Raw genomic sequence first — 19,925 nt, forward strand, 5'->3', positions numbered from 1 at the left:
ACCATGGAGGTTGCCCTGTGTTAAGGAAAAAAAAACCTTTTTAAAGACACCTCTACAATGGTAGGTACACATAACTGACATATATGAGTGAAGCATGTCAAGCAGCCTGATTGTCAACCTGACTGTCAATTTGCCTTTTATCACTTGCAAACAGCTTATTTCTATCAGTTTTAAAACTTCTGTATCCCCACTTTCAAAGAAAAGCATTTCCCATGAAAATTTAAGCATTAAAGACATTAGCTACCAGCAACAGGTTTTTCCATTACAAGTGTTTCATATCATCAGATTCTCATCACATTTTTTTTGTTACATTTGAAAGCATAGAATATTTTAATCATTACAAAATAATGACATCCCCTATTTTAACCCTTTAACTCCCATGAGTGACCAAGACAGAATTTCTCCTTACAGTATCAAAACAATATCAAGCAGACAAGTCACAAGAATAAAGAAAAATATCAGTTAGGGGATTATAAGATGATCCAATTCTAAATCCTTCAAACTAACATCACAAGAACTGTATGGAAGATAGTAAGGAGAATTACAAGTGAGATCTTGGGAGTTAAAAGGTCAAGTCCCACTGGTGACCTACACAGAATTTCTCCTGATATCATTAGTATGATATAAAGCAGACAAGTAACGAGAATTAAGAAAAATATCAATAAGGGGATTATTGGTTGATCCAATTCCAAATTTTCCTAACTAACATCGCATAAATTGTATGGCAGAGAGTAAGGAGGATTACTCATGACATTTTGGGAGTTAAAGGGTTGAGACACATTAGATAATCAAATGTGCCAGAAAGACAGCAAATAAATATAACATTATACTCCAGTAAAGTTTTCTTACGTAGAATGAAGTTTCAAACTCATTGAAACTAAGTTGACTTCATAATTCATATTTTAGTTAAAGAAATGTGCAACATCTCCTTACAAGGATGAAAAGGGAATGCCATTTATGAATTTTAAAATAGTAAGTGCCAAAAACATAAAGATGGAATTTAAAAAACTACTAAAATATAGCATATCTATTCACTGAGGTTTTAATCATTAGCTGTCACACAGAGATATAAAATAGGGTTTCTGAAAAAAACCAGGGCAATAAAATTAAAGATTCAGGAGAAGAATATGATTTTAACTTGTTTACTGATGTTCTCACCTGAATTCAACCTGGAATGAGAACTCTGCAAGACTTCTGTTTTATCTTGAATTCAAACATAAAATTCAATTATTTGCAAGCAGGTTAAGGAGGAAATTAAAGGATGGATACATGTTAAATAAAATAAAGCAGAAGCATATCGCCTACATGTCTATGCTTCTGAATATAGTTGTAATAGGTATTTTATAAGTAGTTATCTACATATGTAAACCGAGTGCAATTTATGGTCATAAAAACAATTTTATTCTAGCCTTCCTACTTGAAGGATGCCTTGTGTATCAACTATATCAAGTTCAGTACCTCCAGAGTCACAAGCCGGGCTTTTGGGGCTACAAAATAATATAATAATCAACGAATTATGTCAGGTCTATTTATCGAGAGTTAATTAAGTATAGTTTCCTACAATCGTATAAAAGTTTAAAATGTGCTTCACTTGTGCTATATATACGGATTTGTCGTTCTTAATTACTAATGAAATCCCGAGGATGTGACTCAATTACTTCAAAATAGAATATCCAAGCAGGTTACAAAAATGGTTCTCGAATTGTAAACTGTTAATGTGATGAAAAAATTTCCCTAAATTATGGTGCCGTTACGAATCTATCATTCATAATCGCTTATGAAATTCCGAGACTGAACCTCATTAGATTTATTAGAAAACCAGGAAGGTTACAGAAACAGACTTTCAAAAACTGCTCTTGAGTTCAAAAACTGTAAAAAACAATTATTTACGCTAACCATGTGCGTACCAGCGCGCTTGTGAGGTCAAATTGCCAGAACCCCGTCTAATTGTACGATCACAGTTCGGAAGCTTCTTGCAAAGTGTTATGACTACCAATTTAAGAGATTAATTCTACAGTTTCCAGCCTAAGGAAAAAATATCGTATCGCAAGCATGTTCATCATAACGCCTCAAAATGTTGAGCGAAGAGAAAGTGACTCTATGTTTTGTGAGACAAACCATTTTCTGAAGTTTGGACGAATCGGGTAGAAAGTATGAAAAAGTAGCGTTGAAAGTACGAAAGTACGAGCCAAACAATTAAATTCACTTATCTCGCTGTTGAACCAACTCCATTTTACCCGTGAGTTTGTTTGCACAACACAGGTGCGGTCCGTAATTTGATTCTCAGATGTTTGACGGGTTCTCACATGACAACATCGTCAAAATCAAATTACCGCGTCAGTGAGCGAGCCGCGATGAACTTCAGCATGATCATATTCGCCCAGACACCGTCATGATTAGTATGAATTTTAACAATTATGCCAGTTTGGTTATATTATATTTTTCATCATTTCTGTTTTTTTCTGTTTTGTTTTTGAACACTGAACTTTATATACTATACGAGTGTTGGCTGTGTTTGATTTTTTTTTTACTGTACGTAAGCTTGCAATCTAACTGAGCGTGAAAATCTTTAAAACTCGGATTGTCTACTTTGTTTTTCCTTTGAGGATTTTCGTATCTGCTCACGTATTAATTACGTAAATTACGGTGCCTGGTATGTCTAAAAACCTTTGTTTGGTTCTTCTGTTGCTATTTGCCGGCTCGCTTCAGTTCCGAAATTTCACTTTCAATTATCGGAATAAAGCTAAAAAGAAGTCCCGGAAAAGGTCGAACATAGTACAATTGGCAGATGGCGTGACAGCTATAGCTCAGCTCTATGCTCTATACTCTCATAGAGCACGCTCTTTCAGCCAATGACAGCGCGTTATATCCGAACTTTATTATAAAGTGATTTAGGCCAGTTAACGGTGGCGACAAGTAGGCGCACCATGTATATTTTATAGTCGCTATCAAGTAAATTTTGCCGGACTTTGAGTTCGTCTCAAGATAGAACAACACAAATACACATGGAAATTTTTACATTAACTTTTATAACCATCCTTTTGTCTTATAAAAGCATGAAGTTCAGTAGATTGTGTCATATCGGTTATTGTTAAAACTGACTTTGTTTTGATGCTACTTTTCGACATGGGAAAAGTATGTTGGACAAAAATATTCACCAAAAAGTAACTATTTCTTTACTAGTTTCGATAACGACATGGGATTAAGTTTAGATGATAAAAAAAAGGATTATGTTCACAGAAATACCGTAGGTCTAGTACATTCGTTACATGAGGTCACACAACTCGAGTAATATTCACGGTGAAAATTTGCATATTTGAGCGGTCGAACGAAAAAAATTATTTTTCGAAAACTGAAATAAATTTTTACAAAAAAACTACACCACAATTATTAGAACATATTGGGCTACAAACTATGAAAGTATGAGGGAAAAAAAATTTGGGTGACTTGCCGCTGTTTGTTTGATGCATGCTGACATTAGCTCTTTAGAGAGTGTCTCTGTAAGAGCGGTCCGGTCGATTTTGCTTGAGACAGGGATTTCGCTCGTTTCTCGTGTGTTGTAAGACATTCATGTGCCTATACTAAAACCACAATCAGTTTGATCGGATCTCTTTATTTTTCAGAGTTTTACGGAAATTAAATTTCACTCACTGTTTACTTTCATTATTCTTAATCAAATAAGGGGTGTTTTAGTCTGCAAATTTAATCATACTGGTTAATGAGAATCATACAAACTGAGGAAAACTGACCGCAAATAATTGTGAACCGTACGCATGAGTAAGTATATTGCGTTGTCAGGTGATTTGATCTTCTACAAAAACATTATTGATTATCAACCGAGCAACATTGTACATATTTCCATCTGTAATTAAAAGCACTTACTCATAGATCTATTTTTTTTCAACGTGATGTGTACTTAAGTACCCTTCATCTAATAAAGAATTTCTTCTCTTTTCGAGCAGATATGTCACGTGACAAAAATAGATAACAGAAAATGTTCCTGAAGACTACCTGATTCAACTGAAATAATAACTCCAAACAACTTTTGAATGTCCTGAGACATATGCAAGGTAATTATATCTCTGCCTTGGATACGCTTCCTGACACCATCATGATCAGGATACTGACATGTTACCTTTGCACTTCTCCAAAACTTCCCCAGAGTGTGGCGATGCCTATAGCAAATCCACATTTTTTTTGTTTATCCTCCTGAGCGAGGTGAAATAGGCCAATCTTTGCCAAGATTAGCTCATTTTCACTCAAAAACCTCTTTAGACAGGTGGCAGCTTATCAAATGATGTTTTACTTCGTCATTGCATTCAGACAGTCGTACCAAACCACTTAAGCCACACGATGAACCAAAGTTTTTTCCATCTTTGCTATTCAAAAAGGAGTCCTGAGACATAATGAACGTCTCGCTAATGAACGACTTCTTCCTGTACTTGTAATTGTTTCCAACGCGAAAGAAGTTCGGGAGATCTAAAGAAACTCACTATACCTTTGTATATTCGATACGATTTCAATTTCCGCGTCAAAGGAGAAGCCTATTGTAATTCGTGAGTGGTCAGTAGTTACGCTCGTGAGGTAAAGAATGGGTTTGTGACTTTCTCACTCAATTGAAAGACTCGCGTCACTCTTATGAAATGGTTGAACGGAATACAGACTTCGAGCAGTCTCTTATTTTTCTTAAAGATAGTGAGGTCACGCGTATCCTGTGAGCATGGAGAAGCCGCGAGACGCGAGACGCGAGACTCGTATCTCGCGTCTTTGCCGCTCCACGCTCTCAGAGTTGGGCAAAGACAAGACACGTTATTTCCGGTGCGATACAAGAGGTTCAATGGTTATCTCGATTATCTAAACACATTTATTTACGTGGTAAAGATTTGTTTTTAAATCTATGAACTGATGCTAGTCCTATTTGGAACGAAATGTATTTGAAATAAAAAAGAATACTAAGTAAAATAAAAGTTGTCTGCAACACGAAGCATGCCTTCGCATTAAGACTGGGAATCCTAATGTTTATCATGATACTTTAATGCATACGTTCGAATGTTCCCAAAAATCTTCTGATAATCTGCCCGCACCCACCCCTCGCCACTGAACCGTACTGTTTTTCACTCAGCAGCTGGTCAGCGGTCACGTTTATGAGGTAAACAAATCGATCGATTCTTGATCACCGTTCTTGCCGATCGGAAAATCAAAATACCAGCGTGATATTGCCGCAAAGATGAAGCAGTTATGTTATTTAATTCGTACTTCACATTCGAGTCGAAGCTTGGATGGCACAGGTTATTTCTTGCGGTGGAATCGACGAGGGGAATTCAGAAAGTTGTAGTGTTTGAATTGTTGGAATTAATGGTCGCATGGGGATGTAAGTTTAACGAACAATTTGAAATTTTGCCGCTTGAATTGAAAGTAAAGTTCATTTGAATTGCTTTCGTATGTATTTCTGACGGTTTTAGATCTACCTGCTTGATTTATATCGACTACGCTTCATCAGTGTTGACAAGTCCCTCAAAATGGCGGCCAAACTTGGAGATTGCCTAAAATTAGTTAAGTTCACGGAGTTATAAAGTTCTCGTAAAGGTCGGGCCGCAAAGTTTTTTCTGTAGTTACCTTTTCTATGGCACCTACCTCCTAGCTATGTTAGTTGGATCAGTTAACAACGCCTCACTTTTTCAAAAATTTACCTTGAATTTGATCGGTTTTGGCGTGTGTGATTTAGGCGTAGCGATAAGGTGTCATTCAAGTCTTCCTGTTTCCTTGATTGACACGTGATGTTTACGAAAGTCGCCTCGATAGATAAGATAGAGTTAATATACATGGCTGTGGTATTTTGTTTTTGCTGAGTTCCGTAGTTTTTTGTAAATAGTCCTCCAAAGTTGTATGAAATTAAAGTCTTGAAAAGTGTCACGACAAGCCTTCGCTCGAGTGAAATTTAATTTCCGTAAAACTCTGAAAAATAAAGAGATTCGATTGTGGTTTTAGTATAGGTACATAAATGTCTTACAACACACGAGAAACGAGCGAAATCCGTGTCTCAAGCAAAATCGACCGGACCGCTCTTACAGAGACACTCTCTTAAATACTTGACTTCTATGAAGCGCCGCCGAGTCATTCAAATGGTTTTTACATCTTGGAGAATTCCTTTTCTTTTCACTCTTACTTTTGTTTTATTTTCGATTAGACTCGATTCGTTCTATCCTGCGGTGACTATCGTCGGCTATTTGTATTTGCTTTTCGAGATAACCTTGTACGTAATTTTAATCTTTTTTCTTGCATCCATGTTTCTTGTTGTTTACAAGCAGAACTCTCGAGATCGCACGTTAGCTAAGCAATTGAATTTTAATCATCGTGTCGTTAAAGTTCAAACTCGAAACAATTCAGCCGAAAAATTGGTGGTTTTGGTAACGTGTGTGTTTCTATTGTGTTTCAGAATATTCTTGCATTGTAGTTTATTATTTTTAACTGGTCATAAACGTGGTAACGATTTTTATTACAATGTACCTGTACAAGTTATTAACTCCGGAATAAACCCAATAGTTTACGCTTTCTTCAAAAGAGATAGAAAGCAAGAATACAAAAAACATCTCTTCAGAAGGCGTCGTTAATTATATTAACAACTTAGTAGTTCAAGCAACGCAAGAAAAACTTAAACTGATGCATCAACTTAAAACCCTTCTATATTCCGAGGACATCCGATTCTGGATCTATCAGTGATGTCTTAATTAATTTTCATCCTAATTACTTTTCAATTAAAGGCTCTAAAAAGCTCAAACGAAGAGTAGTCACCTGTTTAAGAAATAAAATGTTGATATTACATTTATTTCCAAGATTTAAGACCACATATCGAATACATTGGGGCCATACTTCTTAGATTATAGAAGCTTATTTGCATTTTATTCTTTGAAATGTCTGGGTCTTGCGTTGTATATTTTAAGAAATAGAGTTTAAAAATATCATTTTCCTCCGCAATTTTGCTGTGTTTTTACAACAGTGCACCAGTCCGCTGTATGTTCCCTTCAGTGTTTTAGAGTATTATATTCTGGTTGATGAAGTACATCAATAATAACTTTGAAACGATAAATGCTGAAAAACAAGAGCTGAATTGTCTGAATTTTGTCTATGACAGTCGATTTGCATACGTGCAACTTCCCCATGAGCTGTGTTTAATTTAGCGTGGAGTTGACCATCACCTTCGATATTATAGTTTCATTGATATAAATACCTTTAATTTCCCCTGTTCGTTTGGAGATTTTTCACATTTGGTCGCGTAGGTGACAACAATATAACATTTCCAGCACTTTTTTATTCTATAAAAACTTTTCTCGGAGATTCTTATTAAAGAGACTTCGTTCGTCTTAAAATGAATTATTTGACTATATTTTAGTCATTTTAGTAATTCGTCGGTCTACGTCATCAAATGCAAAACGCTTTCAGGAAATTTTAGAACGTTACATTTTCTTGATAAGTCTTTGTGAAACATTTTTAATTTCTGCTTGTGTATTAGCAAACAGTTTTTCATAGAAGAGTGACGCACTTGACTCACAAGCCTTGCACATGATGTCCTTTAAAACGAGCATGAATGATGTACACGGAGATAAAAAGTGAAATTTTGGCAAAGTAACCGACGAAAACACCAAGCCGGCAAGTAGCAATGGCAAAGGCAAAAAAGGGTCTGCATTGAACATGCCGCGCGCTGAGAGGTAGGGAAACATTCCACTACGTTTCGTGTTTTTCCCCATATTACTTTCGCGCCATAGTCGCTCCCGAAGTACTTTACGACAAAACAGAGCTTCGAGGCTTCTTTACTTGTTAAAAAGTCTTTAACTTGATAGTAAAGGGAGGCGATCTACACTTAACACTGACCGATTGATAATTTTGATATTATTGTTATTTAAAATATTTGGCGTTGGCTAAGTTTCGTTTATTCGCATATTTGAACCATCATGCCGTATTGTTATTCTCAAAAAAGAACTGCCGTAATTTCCTTTGAATTAAAACATCAGAAGATGAAATAAAAAAATTTTTCCGTGTTTGTTATTAGTTTCTGATTGGTTCGTTCTTCTTGGAAACCAATAAACAGACGTCAAACTCCGTGCACGAAGCGTCTGACAAGAACGTTATAAAGTGATTGATGTCTGCAGCCCAGAATAGGACTTAATTAAGCAATATATATATTGCCTTAATTAACTCTTGCATAGGTTAGATGAGGCCAGATGGTTGAATACACACTCTATATGTACACAGTTAAATTTTCCATCCTTAAAACCTTCCAAAACATTCTTGGCTTGCCGAAGAAAGCAATTGTCCTAGACAGGCATTTTGAAGAAATTCCATGGAAACGCGGGTCGGGGTTCACGACTGGTTCCTCAGCATTCTCACGATGGTTCTAAATGGATTTGTCATCTTCCTCGTCTGCAGTAAACGTCACCTTCGCACCAAAACCAACGCATTTGTCGTGTCTTTAGCAGTGGCTGATTTTGGTGTTGGGATGATTACCGTTCCTTCATACTTTTTCTGCAGCCTTGCAACCGAATGCCCTCAAGGCTCAAATGAGGAATTAATTGAGGCATTTTTAAATTTGTTCACTCTTTACGCCTCTGGAACAAACTTGGTTAGTTTAGTACTAGAACGTTATGTTGCTATTGTGAAACCTTTGAAATACTTGACTTTTATGAAGCGCCGTCGAGTCATTCAAATGGTTCTAACATCTTGGGGAATTCCTTTTCTTTTCTCTCTTACTTTAGTGTCGATTAAACATGGTGTAATCGATCGTGCCTGGACTATAGGCGGCTACTTACATTTGCTTTTTGAGGTAATCTCGGTCGTTATTCTAATCTTTTTTCTTGCATCCATGTTTCCTGTTGTTTACAATCTGAACTCTAGAGATCGCAATTTAGCTAAGCAATTGCGGTTTAATCAACTGTTCGTTAGAGCTAAAACTCACAACACGTCAGCGGTAAAATGGGTGGCTTTGGTAACGTGCGTGTTTCTATCGTATTACGGAATAATGATGCGTTGTAGTTTATTAGATATAACTGATAATTCACCATGTAACGATGAGGATTTCAAAATACCTCTACGACTTATTAACTCTGGAATAAACCCTATAGCTTATGCTTTCTTTAAAAGAGATATAAAACGAGAATTTAAAAGCCTTCTGTGCAGAAGGCGTCGTTAATAAACAACAGAATAGTTCCGACGTAAGAACAACAGACTAGTTAAGGACAGCTATTAAAAGAAATTCAACGGAAACGTGGTTTTGGGTTCTCGGCTGGTTCTTCTGCATTATCAAAATTATTTTAAATGGATTTGTCATCTTCCTCGTCTGCAGTAAACGTCAGCTTCTCACCAAAACCAACTCATTTGTCGTTTCTTAAGCGGTGGCTGACTTTGGTGTTGGGATAATCGCTGTTCCTCCCCGCTTTTTCTGCAGCCTTACAACCAAATGCACTCCACGCTTTGAATCCTTTGAAATACTTGACTTTAATTTGCAGCAAAATTTACTTTGTAGTAATGTTTTTTCTCTAAACCATTCAAGCTGACTTGTATTTTGATGTAAAAAGCATCTGGTTCTTACAATTATGAGCTTACCTTGCATAATTAAAAAATAAGGGTGAAAACATGTCATGTTCCTTGTCAACTGATGTGTCCGGTTCTATAACAGATCGCTTGATCCACGTGTAGTTTAATCCGACGATATCATACAAAATATGGTTAGAATCTTAGCGTTGAAAGAGAGCCGTGCACAACATTTCTGTCAGTTCCTCGTTAGATGTCGTGCATTGGGAACTTTCGACTCTGAACAATCCCTTTGAAAACTTGTCATAAAGTAATTTATTGCCAAGTTTTATTACTGATCTATGAACGAAGGTTTTGCAAGGCAGCCTTTCGCGCGGCAATCTTCCTGTTTGTAGCATCGATTATGACCACTGTAGCCATCTGTATCGTCAAACCTCCTCTCCCTCCCCCCACAGGGGGATAAATGACGACCAGTCTCTTAGAGCCAATTTTTGTTTTGAAGAAGTCAAGAGAGTAAGTCAACAGTTGATATTCTCTTGAGAGGTGGAAATGCGTACGGGTCGTCGGCTGGTTCCACAAAAAAAAATGACCCTCGTGAGGATGAGTGCGAGGTTGTTAGTTGATGTTCGACTACATTTTTCTTTCTCATTTCCCTTTCTTTTCTGTTTTCCTTTTGGAAATTGGAAAAAATATGCCCATTCCTTCAACCGTAATTTTCTTTGTCGAGACAGGTGTGGTTTGAAGTAAGGGAGAGACCTCTATTGCAAAATTGCAAGGGAATCGAAAAAAATTAACGCGATTCCAGGAAGATCGAGCGAATTAGTTAACAAAATAAAATGGAAATAAAAGAGAAATTTGGAATTTGTCAGTTACTCTTCGCAAGGCTACTGTTCTTACGCTGTTTCTAAGTCTAATTTGAACCTGGACAACGATTTTAATGACTGAAGAGTTATTTATAGCAACAGCTGTGTTAGTGCTACGGTTGCAGCGATATTTTACCTCTTTATTGGAGTCTAATACGTCTTAAAAATAGCCAATTATTGCTTATGATTGCACAAAACTAACCGAAAAGCTTGTCGTCGGTATTCAGCCCGTCGTTCAAAGTCGGAAAACTCATTTGAATTACAAATCGTTTTAAAAAATTATTTGGTTAGAACTGATGTAGAACAAGTTGTGGACAAATATATTTTATTATACGTTTTGGTGTGTGGTATCACTGGGCATTTTTGCGAGTTGCGCCGTATTTTGACGAGCCCGTATGTCGAGTCAAAATACAAACAACGCCGCTTCAGAAGTGCTTTACAAAAGAGCAGTGCTTCGCGGCTTCTTTATATATTAAAAACGTCTTTAACTTGATAATAAAAGCGCGTTTGAATCTTTTGCGTAATTTTTTTTTTCTTGCATCCATGTTTCTTGTTGTTTACAATCTGAACTCTAGAGATCGCAATTTAGCTAAGCAATTGCGGTTTAATCAAATGGTCGCTAGAGTTAAAACTCTGAACACGTCAGCAGTAAAATGGGTGGCTATGATAACGTGTGTGTTTCTATCGTGTTACGGAATAATGATGCGTTGTAGTTTGTTACTTTTAACTGATAATCAATCATGTAACGATTCTTATTTCGAAATATCTCTACAAGTTATTATACCTGGAGTGAACCCTATAGCTTATCGGCTTTCCTCAAAAGAGATATAAAACAAGGCTTTTCTTCAAAACTGAGACGTCGTAAATAAACAACAGAATAGTTCCGACGCAAGAAAAACATTAGCTGATGCATATACTTAAAACATTCCTAGATCCCGAGGACTTCCGGTTCACAATCTATCCGTGACATATTACTTCTTATCTAAACTGCTGTTCAGTTAAAAAGCTTCCGATGAAACAAAGATAAGTCACCTGTTTAAGAGAAGTAGTGTTGATATTACATATGTCTTTAATATTTAAGACCGCATATCGATTATTTTGAGGCCATACTTTACTGGAGAAAATATTCTTCTTAAATCAGTCATTTTAAACCGGCACGTATTTCAGTCTTAGAAACATCTGGTTCTTGTGATAATGAGCTTGCGATGTATATTTTAATGATATAGAGTAAAATATATCATTTTCCCCCTCAATTTTGCTGTGTTTTTACAACAGTCCACTGTATGTAATATATTTCGATGTTTTAGAGTTTTATGTTCTTGCCGAAGAAGTACATCAATAATAAATTTGAAACGATAAATGCTGAAAAACAAGAGCTGAATTGTCTGAATTTCGTCTACGACAGTCGATTTGCCTGGTAATGGATGTGGTAACGATCTTTATTACAAAGTACCTGTACAAGTTATTAACTCCGGAATAAACCCAATAGTTTACGCTTTCTTTAAAAGAGATATAAAGCAAGAATGTGGAAGGCTTCTTTTCAAAAGGCGTCGTTAATTAACAGCCTAGTGGTTCAAGCGACGCAAGAAAAACTTAAGCTGATACATTAACTCAAAACTCTTCTATATTATGTGGACATCCTATTCTGGATCCATCTTTGATGTCTTAGTTTTCTTCTTAATTGCTTTTTAGTTAAAAAGCTTTGAAAAGCTCAAACGAAGAGTAGCCACCTGTTTAAGAATACAGTGATGATATTACATTTATTTCCTAGATTTAGGACGACATATCGAATACATTGAGGCCGTACTTTACTGAAGAAAATGATTGTAGAAGCTTATTTACATTTTAGTCTTTGAAATGTCTAGGTCTTGCGTAGTATATTTTAATGATAAAGAATTAAAAAAAATCATATTCCTGTATTTTTTACAACAGTCCGCAAGTACTAGTCCGCTGTATGTTCCCTTCAATGTTTTAGAGTATTATGTTCTGGTTGATGAAGTACATCAATAATGACTTTGAAACGATAACTGCTGAAAAATAAGAGCCGAATTGTCTGAATTTTGTCCGACAACAGTCGATTTGCATACGTGCAACTTCCCCATAAGCTGTGTTTAATTTAGCGGGGAATTGATGGCCTTTAAAACGGGTATGGAAACGAGTTATTTGGTTTCAACTGACGTAGAACAAGCTGTCGATAACAGTACAAATTAAACGGAGATTGAAAATGAAATTTTGGCAAAGTAACCGACGAAATCACCAGGCCGGCAAGTAGCAACAGAAAAGGCAAACAAATGTCTACAAAAATACTAAGTGCTAAGAAGAAAGGAAAACATTCCACTACTTCTCGTGTCTTTCCCGTACATCACTTTCGCGCTCTAGCCGCTTCCGAAGTGCTTTACGACAAAACAGAGCTTCGAGGCTTCTTTATTTCTTAAAATGTCTTTAACTTGATAGTAAAGGGGGGCGATTTACGCTTAACACTGACCGATTGATAATTTTGAAATTATTGTTATTAAAAATATTTAGTGTTGGCTAAGTTTCGTTTATTTTCATACTTGAACTATCATGCTGTACTGATATTCTTATAAAAGGAACGCCGTAATTTCCTTTGAATTAAAATACACTAGAGTATGAAGTCAAAAAAGTTCCGCGTTTGTTATTTGGTTTATTCGTCTTGAAAACCAATAAACGGGCGTTTAACTCCGTGGACAAAGCGTCTGACGCTCTGTTATTAAGTGATGGATGTTTGCAGCCCTGAATATGACTTAATTAAACAGCATATATATTGCCCTACTTGTGTTTTCTTTTGGAGATAATGTTGTGCATAATTCTAGTCTTTTTTCTTGCATCCATGTTTCTTGTTGTTTACAATCTAGAGACCACAATTTAGCTAAGCAATTGCGGTTTAATCAGCCGGTCTCTCTCTCTCAAAATACCTCTGCAAGCTATTAACTCTGGGATAAACCCTATAGCTTATGCTTTCTTCAAAAGAGATATAAAGCATAAATGTGGTAACGATTTTTATTACAACATAACTCTACAAGTCATTAACCCCGGAATTAACCCTAAAGTTTACGCTTTCTTCAAAAGAGATATAAAGCAAGAATGCGGAAGGCTTCTCTTCAAAAGAAGTCGCTGTTTAACAGCAGAGTAGTTCCAACGCAAGAAAAACATTAGCTGATGCAACTTTCTTAGATCCCGAGGACTTCCGGTTCAGAATCTATTCGTGACATACTGATTCTTATCTAAACTGCTGTTCAGTTAAAAAAGCTTCCGATGGAACGAAGTCACCTATTTAATAGAAGTACTGTTGATAATGCATATGTCTCGAATATTTAAGACCGCATATTGATTATTTGGAGGCCGTACTTTACTGGAGAAAATGTTTTTCTTAACTTAATAATTTTAGCTGGCATGGCATATATTTTAGTCTTAAAAACATCTGGTTCTTATAACTATGAGCTTGCGTAACTATGAGCTTGCGTTGTATATTTTAATGATATGCAGTAAAAAAATACTATTTTCCTTCTCAATTTTGCTGTGTTTTTTACTGTATGTTCTCTTCAATGTGTTAGAGTATTAAGCTCTTGTTGATGAATTACATGATAACTTTGAAAAGACAAATTCTAGAAAAAAAGTGCTGAATTGATTGAATTTTTATCAACGACAGTCTATTTGCATATGTGCAACTTCCCCATGAACTGTGTTTAATTTAGCGGGAATACATCATCACATTAAAGAGTCAATACCGATGTAAGATTCATGATATAAATACTTTTAATTTCCCCGTTTTCATTTGGAAATTTTTTTTACATTTGGTAGCGTAGGTAACATTTCCAACACTTTTTTATTCCATGAAAACTTATCTTGGAGATGCTCGTCAAGGAAAACCTTCGACTAAAAATGAAAGACTTGCCAACTTGTCAGTGACAAGTATTCAAGTCATGTAATCCACCGGTCGTATGTCAAGAGAGATTGCCAAAGGCAAACGCCTTCAGGAAACTTTATAACATTACGTTTTCTTGATAAATCTTTGTGAATTGCTTTTAATTTCTGCTTGTGTGTTTAGCAAACACATTTTTCAAAGAAAAGTGACACACCTGACCCACAAGTCTTGCATGCACATGGTGACCTTTAAAACGAGTGTGAAAACGGGTTATTTGGTTTCAACTGATGCAAAACAAGTTGTGGATAAAATCATCTTGTAAGACGTTTTGGTGTGTAGTATCGCTGAGTATTTTTGCGAGTTGTGCCGTATTTTGACCAGCCCCAAACAACGCCCCTTCCGAAGTACTTTACAAAAGAACAGTGCTTCGAGGCTTCTTTATTTGTTAAAACGTATTTAACTTGATGATAAAAGGAGGCGATTTACGCTTAACACTGACTGATTGATAATTTTGAAATTATTGTTATTTGAAATGTTTTGTTGGCTAAGTTTCGTTAATTCGCATCTTATTTGCACTGTCATGCTGTACTGATAGTCTAAAAAAAGGACTGCCGTAATTTTCTTTGAATTGGCATATATTAGAAGATGAAGTTAATAAATGTTCCGCGTTTGTTAACAATTTCTGATTGCAATTTGCTCATTATTATTGAAAACCAATAAACAGACCTCAAACTCCGTGCACGAAGCGTCTGACAAGAACGTCATTAAGGGATGGATGTTTGCAGCCCTGAATATGACTTAATTAAAAAGCATACATCGCCGTATTAACTTTTACGTAAGTTGGATAGGGCCAGATGGTTGAATAAAAGCTCTATATAAACTCAATTAAATTTTTCATCCCTAAAAACCTTTCAAAACACTCTTGGCATGACCGAAGAAAGCAATTGAAAATCCTAGACAGCCATTTAGAAGAAAGTCAATGGAAACGTGGTTTTGGGCTCTCGGCTGGTTCCTCAGCATTCTCACGATGGTCGTAAATGGATTGGTCATCTTCCTCGTCTGCAGTAAACGTCACCTTCGCACCAAAACCAACGCATTTGTCGTGTCTTTAGCAGTGGCTGATTTTGGTGTTGGGATGATTGCTGTTCCTTCAGGCTTTTTCTGCAGCCTTGCAACCGAATGCCCTCTAAGCTCAAAAGAGGGATTAAGCGTTATATTTTTAAGGGTTTTCATTATTTGCAGCTCTGGAACAAACTTGGTTGGATTAGTATTCGAACGTTATGTTGCTGTTGTGAAACCTTTGAAATACTTGACTTTTATGAAGCGCCGTCGAGTCATTCAAATGGTTCTAACATCTTGGGGAATTCCTTTTCTTTTCTCTCTTACTTTAGTGTCGATTAAACTTAGTGCAATCGACCGTGCCAAGACTATTTACGGCTACTTGTGTTTGCTTTCCCAGATAATCTTGTGCGTAATTCTAATATTTTTTCTTGCCTCCATGTTTCTTGTTGTTTACAATCTGAACTCTAGAGATCACACTTTAGCTAAGCAATTGCGGTTTAATCATGTGGTCATTAGAGCTAAAACTCAGAACACGTCAGCAGTAAAATGGGTGGCTTTGATAACGTGTGTGTTTCTATCGTGTTACGGAATAATGATGCGTTGTAGTTTGCTACTTTTAACCGGTCATACATGTGGCAATGATTTTCATTAGAAAACACCTCTAGAAGTTATTAACTCTGGAATAAACCCTATAGCTTATGCTTTCTTCAAAAGAGATATAAAGCAATAATGCAAAAGGCTTCTCTTCAAATGGCGTCGTTAATAAACAACAGAATAGTTCCGACGCAAGAACAACAGAGTAGTAAAGGAAAAGAAATTCAATGTAAATGTGGTTTGGGTTCTCGGCTGGTTCTTCTGCATCCTCACGATGATTGTAAATAGATTTTTCATCTTCCTGGTCCGCAATCAACGTCAGCTTCGCACCAAAACCAACACATTTGTCGTTTCTTAAGCGGTGGTTGATTTTTTTGTTCGGATGATCGCTGTTCCTCCTCGCTTTTTCTGCAACCTTACAACAAAATGCACTCCACGCTTTGAAACCTTTGAAAGAATTGACTTTAATTTGCGCCACAATTTACTTTGAAGTAATGTTTTTTTCTTTAAACCATAGAAGCTGACTTGTATTTTGATGTAAGAAACATCTGCTTCTTAAAATTATGAGCTTGCCTTGCATAGTAAAACTAAAAGAGTAAAAACATATCATATTCCTTGACAATTGATGTGTCCAGTTCTATAACAGGTCGCTTGATCCACGCGTAGCTCAATCCGACGATACCATACAAAATATGGTTAGAATCTTAACGTTGACAGAGAACTACGCGCAACATTTCGTTGGCATAGTATCTGACAGTTCCTAGACAGAGGTCGTGCTTCGGGGACTTTCGACCCTCAACAATTCATTTGAAAACTTGACCTAGAGGATTTTCTTGCCCCGTTTTGTTATTGCCTTTATATTTGTAGCATCGATTATGGCCATTGTTGCCATCTGTATCGTCCTAACTCCTCTCCCTCCCCCCACAGGGGATAAATGACGACCAGTCTCTTGGAGCCAATTTTTGTTTTAGAGAAGTCAAGAGAGTAAGTCAACAGTTGATATTCTCTTTAGAGGTTGAAGTACGTACGGGTCGTCCGCTGGTACCCCAAAAGAAATGATCCTCATGAGGATGAGCGATGGGTTGTTAGTTGATGCTCGACTGCACGTTCCTTTCTGCTTTCACTTCCTTTTTTCTTTTCCTTTCACCCTTTATCGAAAATTGGAAAAAATACACCTATTCCTTCAACCGTAGTTTCCTTCGTCGAGACAGGTGTAGTTTGAAATAAAGGAGAAACCTCGCGAAATTGCAAGGGAATCGAAAAAAAATTATCGCGATTACAGGGAGTTTGAGCGAGCTGATAGCTAATAAAATAAAACAGAAGTAAGTGAGATAATCTGGAATTTAGCCGTGGCTCTTCGCAGGGCTACTGTTCAAGCGCTGTTTCCGAGTCTAAGTTGAATCTGGACAACGATTTTAATAACTGAAGAGTTATCTACAAGCAACAGTTGTGGTACTGCTACGGTTGCAATGATATTTTTACCTCTTTATTTGAGTCTATTAAGTCTTATAAATAGCCAATTATTGCTTACGATTGCACATCCGACCATAAAATTTGTCGTTAGTGTTCAACCCGTTGTTCAAAGTCGGAAAACTCATTTGAATTACAAATCATTTTCAAAGATTAAAATTTATAAATTTTCTATCAGTCTTGCACGTGGAAAGAGCTTACGAACTAAAAAAGAAGGAAATTTCTTTTTCAGCCAGTTTGGGATCAAGAAAGAGCTCATTTCGATCTTATTAACTTGGATATCGTCAGTTCTACCGAGAGCGGCGACTGTTTCTTTAATTCTGCAGATAAGAGTGTTGAAAATTCGACGTCGCGAATTGATGGATGACACTCTGTCCCGACTTTTCCCAATGTAAATAACTCATGTATTAATACACATTACATAAGTTTGGTCTGCATTGAAAGTTCGAACCTTTATTAAGTGAATGTGTGCGATTCAAAACAAATCGCACTCGAAAACGAAAGAAAATCACAAACAAAAAAAACAAGTTCGATTTATAATATAGTTGATGTTTTGGATACCTATCAAGAGACTTTTTGCAATCTCCTGTAAGGCTATCTAATTTCACTGGAAGTTAAAACACGGCTTCTGTTAATTAATCGATTCTTAGGTTAACTTCGAGGACTGGATGGTGGAAAAATGCTCAAAAATTTATTTGAAAGCAAATTTTCATCAATAGCTGAAATTGTATAATTTTTGAACAGAAATCGGTAAAGAAGAAAAAAGAACTCGGAGCCGAATTGATAAATATCTTGGCTTTTGAGGAGAAAACCAAATTGAAATAGAGCGGTCCTACGTTGCTGCTTTTCAAGTTTTCTCTGGAATTTATTTTCTTAAAAATGTACCTACGTGTATAGGTCGGGTAGTTTGTTCATTTTCTTTCTCTTCTTTTTCGGTAAAAATAAAATTTTTTTTGCCATGCAGCCTGATAATCATCTGTCTTAGCTCTTGAGCCTAAAAACCCAAGAAGTGTTTTTTAAACATCGGTCTCTCTCTAAATCGTTCCTGTATCCATTATAAGTCTTATACTCTGATAATAGTCGTTTTCAAAATTCGAACGTTTTTAGGTAATTTCAACAACACTCTTGAGGTCCGACTGTTGAAGTTCCAAGCCCTAGGACCAAACTCAAAATGCCACCAAAATTGGCAGTATCTATTTGTACTCATGGGTGGAGAGGAACAGTATCTATTTATAGACAGTGTCCATTCATACCCTTGGGTGGGGAGGGACAGTATCTATTTATACTCTTGGGTGGAGAGGGACAGTATCCATTTATACTCTTGAGTGGAGAGGGACAGTATCCATTTATACACCTGGGTGGAGACGGACGGTACCCATTCATACTTCTGGGTAAGGAGGGACAGCATCTATTTTTACTCATGGGTGAAGACACACTGTAAGAATTTAAGAGCTTTACTCAAGAACTCAATAGAATGCCCTGGCCAGGCCTTGCACTCGACCCTTAAGATCAACCGCGTTTACCGTAGAGAGGATGGGAGCTTGCGGTCAGGTTCTCTTGATTAGCGTCGCAGGACGCGCTTTTCTCAGTCCGCCGTAAGATTTGAGAATAGCTGTATTTCCAGGGCTAGTATCTCAACTTTGCAAAGATATGGTAGACGATTCTCAGACTATTAACAACTGGCGACTTTGAGCAGTGTTACTTTTATGAGTAAAAGAGAGAAAAATACTTCTAGGAAAAGATATGGAGTGAGAGATGATCATGCGCACCTTTGATTTTTGTCTTAAGTTTCGTCATCTAACGCTCTTTTGGCCTCACCCCCTCCCCTCACCCTATCTACTCATCGAATCGAACCAATAGAGGTTTATTTCAGTCTTCCCACTTGTTTGAAACTAGGTGTTTTGTTAAGGTCGTCTCCATAGGTTTACATAGACATTATCTACACGGCAGTGCTATCTCTTTTGAGCTTAGTTTCTTAGCCTCAAATGACACGGAACAACCTGTAGGTAACAGCACAAAGTAGTACTAACACAATTTCAAAAAAAACAACAAAAACAACAAAAAACGACAAAAAATCGAGTAATTTTATCAAAGACCAAATATTTCACAAGCCTGTAGCAAATTACGAGTGCAATTTGTGGTCTTTGAAAATTTTTCAAGTGCCCCTTTACAAGAAACTGCACGCTTTCTTCAAAAGAGATATAAAGCAAGATTGCGGAAGGCTTCTCTTCAAAAGGCGTCGTTATTTAACAACAGAGTAATTCCGACGCAAGAAAAACATTAGCTGATGCATATACTTAAAACTTTCCTAGATCCCGAGGACTTCCGGTTCAGAATCTATTCGTGGCATATGAATTCTTATCTAAACTGCTGTTCAGTTAAAAAGCTTCCAATGAAACAGAGATAAGTCACCTGTTTTAGAGAAGTAGTGTTGATAAGACCACATATTGATTATTTTGAGGCCGTACTTTACTGGAGAAAATGTTTTTCTTGAATTACTCATTTAAGCTGGCATGTATTTTAGT

The sequence above is a fragment of the Pocillopora damicornis genome, chromosome 5 (assembly GCF_964200805.1).
Source record: "Pocillopora damicornis chromosome 5, jaPocDami1.2, whole genome shotgun sequence".
NCBI lineage: Eukaryota > Metazoa > Cnidaria > Anthozoa > Scleractinia > Pocilloporidae > Pocillopora > Pocillopora damicornis.